This window comes from Alexandromys fortis, unplaced genomic scaffold, assembly GCF_014885135.2.
Source record: "Alexandromys fortis isolate MF-2015 unplaced genomic scaffold, M_Fortis_MF-2015_v1.1 scaffold_130, whole genome shotgun sequence".
NCBI classification, from domain to species: domain Eukaryota; kingdom Metazoa; phylum Chordata; class Mammalia; order Rodentia; family Cricetidae; genus Alexandromys; species Alexandromys fortis.
The window spans coordinates 1,954,298-1,962,013 of NW_026068016.1; positions in this window are offsets into that span (position 1 = coordinate 1,954,298).

Genomic DNA, 7,716 nt, shown 5'->3' on the forward strand with positions numbered 1-7,716 from the left:
CACGTGACTGCGGACGGCGGGAGGCGAGGCCCAAAATTCAGCAGAACGCGTGCGCTAGCGTTCCCAGTGCTTCTTAAGGAAGCTTGTTTCGTTCCGCCCTCCCAGTCACCGTGGAAAGAGCCTAGCCTCTAGGCGTAGGTTCTTGGAACCTTTAAATTTCCTACAAGTCTCAGTGGCAGAAATTTCATGATGACAAACCCGAGTCAATGATTTTAGTGGTAAATGTGCCTGTTGGTAACAGCTTACTTCCAGACTGAATGCTTTTCAAACCTAGGCACGGTTTCCATCCTTCCACCTATCCCAGAGCGCCTTTCCTGACCCTTACGGCTTTCCAGAACTTGCTCACATTTCTTTTCCAACTAGAATTCATATACTGAATAAATGGTGATCGGTGTTGATTATGAGGACTCTTACTTTCAAGTCACTGCCAAATTGAATTCTTGAAACTGAAGTATGACAAAGTTACGACCTTTTTATTTTATTACTACTGGTATTCCGAAACGAAGATAAATTTGTCCTCCTATGAAAGAATACGAGATATAAGAAAGGCTATGTGAATGAAAGGGTTGGCATCTTTACGGGAAAAAAAATTGTCAGAGATTTTTTAAACTTCTATTTAATATCCCTTCGTAACTTTCTCCTTGGTCATGAAGAAGTAATTATTATCCTCAAAAAAGATTACTAGAACTGTGGCATCAGAAATTCAAAATCAAGAAAGAATGGGGGTTGACGAGACGGCTCAGCGGTTAAAAGCATTGGTTCTCTCGGACCCTGGTTGGCTCTCCAGAACCCATCCACGTGGTCACTCACAGTGTAACTCCAGCTCCAGGGGTCCAAGGCACTCTTCTGGCCTCCAGGGCCCCTGCATGCATGTGGTGCAAGCAGGCAAAACACCCATACACACAAAGTAATAAAATAATTTTTTAAAAAAAGAGCAGAAGACTGGAAATAAGGGAGGGAGGAAAGAAAAAAGAAAAGCAAGCAACAACTTTGATTTCTAAAAGAATTTTGGTTCTCCAAAACACAATCACATTTTTAAAAACCCAGGCACTTCCTTCTTTCTACTTTTCTTTTAAATTTTATTTACTTATTTTCTGTATGAGTGCTCTGTCTTCATGCACACCTACATGCCAGAAGAGGGCATCAGATCCCACTATAGATGGCTGGGAGTCAGCATGTGGTTGCTGGGAACTGAACTCAGAATCTCTGGAAGAGCAGCCAATGCTCTTAACCGCTGAGTCATTGCTCCAGCCCTAGAAAACCAGACATTTTCAAAAGAGGGGGTCAGATACAATTTTGAAGCCATGTTAGCATTTTTTTAAATCCAGATATTGTTAATGCTTAATATGGGGTTTCCTATATACCACACCTTAGAAAAGCTGAGACAGAGTCATTAGCAGGGAACTGAACTCAGGACCTCTGGAAGAGCAGCCAGTGCTCTTAACCTCTGAGCCATCTCTCCAGCCCCCTAATCTGCTATCTTAGGATACCCCTGAAACCAGTTGGGACATGTAGAAGAATCTACATGTTCCTATAACACGCCCCCTTCCCCTGGTAAAGTGGAGACAAGCAGACTGGCAGGCCTGTAGCTTAGGGGTTGTATGCTTCTGGGGGTTTTCCTGACACAGGTCAATGGCTGGAACCCCGGATCTCAGCAGGTGGGATACTCTAGAACAGAAACTCAAAAGCGGTCTTCAACTTGGTGAGGACCTCTGTGTGTGGAACAGAGCTGAGCTCTCATTGTCCTGCCCCACCCACCACAAGGTCCCATGAGCACTTGCTGTCATCAGATTGTCATTTTAAGAGAGGTAAGAGACAAGAGAGGAAGGAAAGGGGAAGACTGAGAATTTTCTTGAAAGAGACCAGATTCTTAAAAGGGGAAACTCGGGAAAACCCAATTCCCTTTTTAAAGTCTTCATGGATGTGTGCATGTTCATGTGTGTGCCACAGGACATGCCTCCCAAGTACACATGGAGGTCAGAGGACAAGGTCAGGCCTCAGTCCTCAGCTTCTATCTGGTTGGTCACAGGAGCTTCTTGTTGCTGGTCTACATGCCAGACTACCTGGCTCGAGGCCTTCTGAGGATTTGCGTGTCTTTTTGCCTTGCCACAGAACCACTGGATCACACACTCAGTCTGGCTTTCGCATGGATTCCGGAGATCTGAACTGACGCCCTCACCATTGCGCAGGCCAGCCCTTTACTCAGGGAGCTGTTACCCAGACCCAAATATTAATAAGATGCTCAGTTTATAAACTAAGTTCCCATTGCTCTCTCTTCCTTCACACCCATACTATTTGGAATGGGAGTAGTGTTCAAGAACAAAACTAGATTAGTTAGGGCTGACTGGCGAGATGGATCAATCAATCAATTGCTTGTATATCGGTGAAAGTCTGTCATTCTAGCACTGGGGAGGCAGTGGGCGGTGATGAACAGTGATGTAGAAGTGTAAGCCAAATAAATCTTTTTCTCTCCAGAACTAGCTCTTGTAGACCAGGCTGGCCTTGAACTCCCAGATTTCCGCCTGACTCTGCCTCCCAAGTGCTGGGATTAAAGATGTGCACCAACCACCACCCAGCCCCAATTTGCTTTTTGGTCATGGTGTTTCATCACAGCTATAGTAACTCTCACTAGGACAATAGGGATAGCCAACTCTGGAATCTGCATGTATCTTATTTCATTAATTTTAAGGTTAGCCATTTCTTTAGCTAGACACAGTAATGCTTACCTGTAGTCCTAGCCACTTTGGAGGCTGAGGCAGAGGACTGCATGAGCTCAAGAGTTCAAGATAGACTGATGACATAGTTAGTCCCCATCTTCTTTTTTAAGATTTAATTGATTTATGTCTATGTGTGTATATGTGTGAGTGCAAATGCCTACAGAGGCCAGAAGGCTGCATCCGATTCCTGGGAGTTGTTCTTCTCGATGGTTGTGGTTGCAAGCTGCCCTGTGAGTGCTTCTCTGCTGTCGGAGCCCGTGTGGGTCCAACATAGATTCCTTAATTAGATTGGAACCGAGTCGCGAGGAATAATCAGACATAATTTATATGGTCATCATGGAAAAGGCCAGACAGCAGACTTTTGGCAAAAAGGCAAAAATGTGAAATGAAAAATAAGCATTTTAACTTGTTTGTCTTAGAGGTTGCCTTAAATTAAACCTGTCCTTTTTTTTTTTGAACTGCATTGCACGGCAGGGGGTAGGACATAGGCTCTGTTTGTCTGTAAGATTGCCTTTTTGAGCTCTAGTGGGCGGATTTTTAATTTTTTTTATTTTAATTTGTAAATCATAAAATTAAGAGAATTTTTGAATCTTCTCCTCTGTTCTATAGATTGTGTGAGGTTAAATTTGCTCTCTAAATTTATTTTTGGTCCTCCTTGTCTATTATTTATAGGTGGGTTAGATTAATTGGCTACTGTGTGCATGTGGCTATTCAATCTTTGTAGGAATTTGGTGATTCTTAGGCCAAAAATAATTTTTTCTTTATCTTTCCTATTTATTTAGCAAGCAATAAAAGCTGTAATTTTGTATCTATTATGCTTACAGATTCTCAATAATTTTGTCATTGTTTTGTTCCACTTTAACTTACCAACATATATATCCGAATATTTTTTCTTATTTAATAATTAACTTATTTATAAGTTTTTATGCCCAATTTAAATTTTGTCCCATTTTTTTTATATTTCTTTCTCTATTTTACATCTCTAGTTCTGAGTGCTCATTATTCATGTATCCATTGATTTCTTCTCGCGGGTTCCTCATATCTGGTCATCTCTTTTTTGCTTGTTGGGGAGCGCCGATCAGTGTTATGTTCTCCTCCATCCATTTTCCGGTTTCTCTTGGGGTTTAGCAGACAGCATTCATCGTCTCTCTCGTGTTGTCCCTTCTCCGGGGTCATGGAGTTCGGCGGTCAGCATCGCGTTCCTTTTTGTATTTCTTTTTCTGGCATTCGTCTCGGGGTTCTGTGGTTAGCTCCAGTTGTCTTTAATCTTGGGGTTCAGTGGTCATCGGTCATCCCCACGTTGGGTGCCATTATGTCGGAGCACGTGTGGGTCCAACATAGATTCTTTAATTAGATTGGAACTTATATGGTCATCATGGAAAAGGCCAGAATCATCCTTTATTGTCCAAACATCTTATATATCCACATCAAATGAGTGGGAACATACAAAGGCTGTTGCCTAGGCAACCAGGTGCCTGGGCTTTGGTCAAGTCCACATCTAGCAGTCAGGTAGGCCCTGAATTAGCATCTCTATAAGACAACCTCCAAATTGCATAAGGAAAGAAGCCCCAAATATCCTGACCAGTTTCAGTCAACATCTCTTCTCAGGTAATCCATACTTTAACAAAAGAAGCTAGGAGCAAGACATCCTGGCTTTTGTTAAGGGCATAGACAGTTTGTCTGAGCTATGTATTCAGCTCAAACCGGGGCAATGGCTTTTGTGTAATCTCGAAATATGCGCCCACACTCTGCGAGAGCAGTCAGTGCTGCCAGCACTCTCTAGCCGCTTCAGTCCCCATCTTTAAAATAGGGGAGGGGGAGTTGGAGAGATGGCTCAGAGGTTAAGAGCACTGGTGGCTCTTCCAGAGGTCCTGAGTTCAGTTCCCAACAACCATGGGGTGGCTCACAACCATCCGTAGTGGGAGCTGATGTCCTCTTCTGACCTAAAGGTGTACATGCACTTAAAGCGTGTGCACCTTAGCACTCCTCATCCTCCACACATACTCTATACTTCTATGGAATCAGTACCTGAAAGGTCCTACCATCCTATTTGTATTCTCAGCAGTAGGGTAAATTTGAAGCTTGAACTACTCTAATTTGAATTAAGCTCACGTTTTGAGGGGAACCTTGCCAGGCCTTCCTCATTGCAGCTCTGTATTTACACTGTTAGAATGGATCTCCGGAAATGGTTTCATAAACCTGCATCCATCATCAGTGTGTGTAGAAGATTAGTAATGCATTCCATTTATGATCTGTGTTTAGAGAAGAACAGGTGAGGGGCAACGAGGTGAGGGCAGAGAATCTGTTAGAGCATAATTCGGTACATTCTGTAGCCCCAATTCTAATTGTTCTTAATAAGAAAAACCCAGAGGTAGCTATCAGGGTGAAAACTGAAGGGTCAGAGAAGCAGAGCAGCCAGCCACGGGAGAGTTCTTATCTCTACCAATGTTCAGAGCAAAGGGGCAAGCCTGTCTCTACCAAACCTCATACTGCATCCATCTCTATGATCCTCAGACTGCATGCTCAGACTGAATCCTCAGACTACATTCGAGCTCCTGTCTCTTCCTGCCTTGTATTCCTCTCTCCACCCAGCCATATCACTCCTGTCTCCACCTCTCAAGTGCTGGGATTAAAGGTGTGAGCCACCAGCATGACTCTGTTTCTCTTTGAGACTGGGTCAATCTAGTGTTAGAATTCAGGTCTTTAACTAAACACATGATTTCCTTGAGCAACGCCTATAGTTTTTAAAACTTCCTTGCAGCTAAATTCGGACATAAGGCTGACTTGTGGTCAATGGAATATGTAATATGTCCCTAGAACTTTCTTCAGTGGAAGTTGCCTCTCATTTTTCCTCCTCTATGCTAACAAGGATGCAGACAGGGTGATGGCCCCTGGATCAACCATATTAGATCATGGAAAGACCTGAGGAATAGGGGTCTGAATAGTGGAATCAAATAGAAGGAGTCTGGGTTCCTCCCACAACAGAACACAGTCTTGGCTTTTCATTGCCAAGACAACTTTCAGAGGAAATTATAATTATATCTCTCTTGGTTTTCTGTTATTCACAGAAGAAGAAAAAACCTTCTAAATAGAATCTACTTTTCTGAAAGTCCTTGTCACTATCTTAGGGAGAATTAGCCAGATTTCTTACCTGGCCTTCTGAAATAATCTGGTAGTTGATGTCCCAGTACTTACACACACCCTGCTGTCCTTCCAATCAGTTATTTTGTACACTAGCCACAGTGATTTACTGAAATTTCAGATACATTGTCAGCCTTGTGTTTCAATTGTTCTTATAGGGTACAGGCAAGCAGTTAACAGGCAAGACTCTATTTGACCAGGGCCCTACATTTCTCCTAGTTCTTCATACTTCATTCACCCTAACCTTTCAGTTTCTCAACTTCCATCCCCGGGCCTTTGTCTGTGTTTAAGTGGCAGGTGTGCTCAACTTTTTGCCATTGCAACACAATGTTGTAAATTACAAAGTTCATGCTGGAGAACTGCATTAATGGAGTTAGAAAAAAAAATGCAAAAGAAACATTCTGTCTCCAAACAAGGTTTCACACAACCCAGGCTGGCCTCAGACTCACAATGTAGCCAAGTATAACTTTGAACTTCTCAACTCCACCTCCCTTGGGCTGGAATTAGAGCTATGCACCACTGTGCCTGGTTTTAGTAAGTACTGAGAAGTAAGTCTTTAAGTATGCCAGTAAGTGTTTGATCAGCTACATCCCCAGTCCTCATACTATTTCGTGTAAGCTTACGGTCTTTTGTTGTGGTTGGGACACAGCCATAGCTCTTCTCGTCTGTTTGCATCCTGCAGGAGCAGGTTAGACAGGCTGTGTCTTCCCCTCCTATTCCTTACACCGGCAAGCCTGCTTCTGTCAAGTCTCATGCCAAACATCTGCTTTCTATCTACCTCGTATTCTTCCATCTCCCCCACTTTAAGTCTGCACAGTCCCTTGTCCCTCTTCTAACAGAATGTGGCATGTTGCCTTAATTTTGTTGAAAGCTCTTTGGTTGATGTGTATCTTTTCCCAGTAGATGATGTGCTTCTTTTTAAACCACAGTGACAACATTCCTGGGAGAAACAAGAACGGAGGTTCATTTGGCTCACAGTTTCAGAGGTTTCAGCGTATGCCTGCTGACTCTGCTGTTTCGTGGTAAGAACAGAATATCATGGTAGCAGGGCATGGCAGATCAAAGCTGATCACTCCATAGCAGCCAGGAAAGAGATGGAGAAAGGGATAAGGAATGGCTATTCCCATGGCTATTACTCCAGTGACCAGCTAACTCCAACTAGGCCCTACCTCTGAAAGATTCCACCACCGCACAGTAATGTCATCAAATTATGAACCCATCAATAGGGTTAGTCTGGTGGTTAAGTCAGAGTTCCCACAGTCCAATCCAATCCAATCTCTCAATCTCCCCCCCCCCCCCCCCTTCCAGGGCTTCTCTCTGGCTGTCCTTGAACTCACTAGGTAGACCAGGCTGGCCTTGAACTCACAGAAATCCACCTGTCTCTGCCTCCCTGAGTGCAGGGATTAAAGGCATGTGCTATCATCAACCAATATACTGAAGTTTGTTTTGAGCCAGGATTTCACTATACAGTTCTGGCTGGCATGGAATTTGATGTGTAGACCAGGCTGGCTTTGAACTCACAGAGATTCCCCGTTATGCTCCCTCCTGTGTGCTGGGATTTGAAGTGTGCACACCACACCCAGGCAATGCAGTCATCTTTAATGATCAGATCACCAGCGGGGATCAGTCCTTTAACACTGCCTTCGGAGGGACACTTTAAGTCCAAGATGGTGGCATTGCCATCCTCCTCTATCTACTGTCCTTGCCTTCTACCATATGGCTCCAGGGGCTCAAGTTGGCAATCAGGCATGGTGGCAAGGGCGTTTAGGCATCTTAAATCTTTACACTGTAGGTCAATGGAGTTTGGGCAAGAGCAAAATCCTATATCTGTGTTTAATGTTTGACTTTATCTGCAATT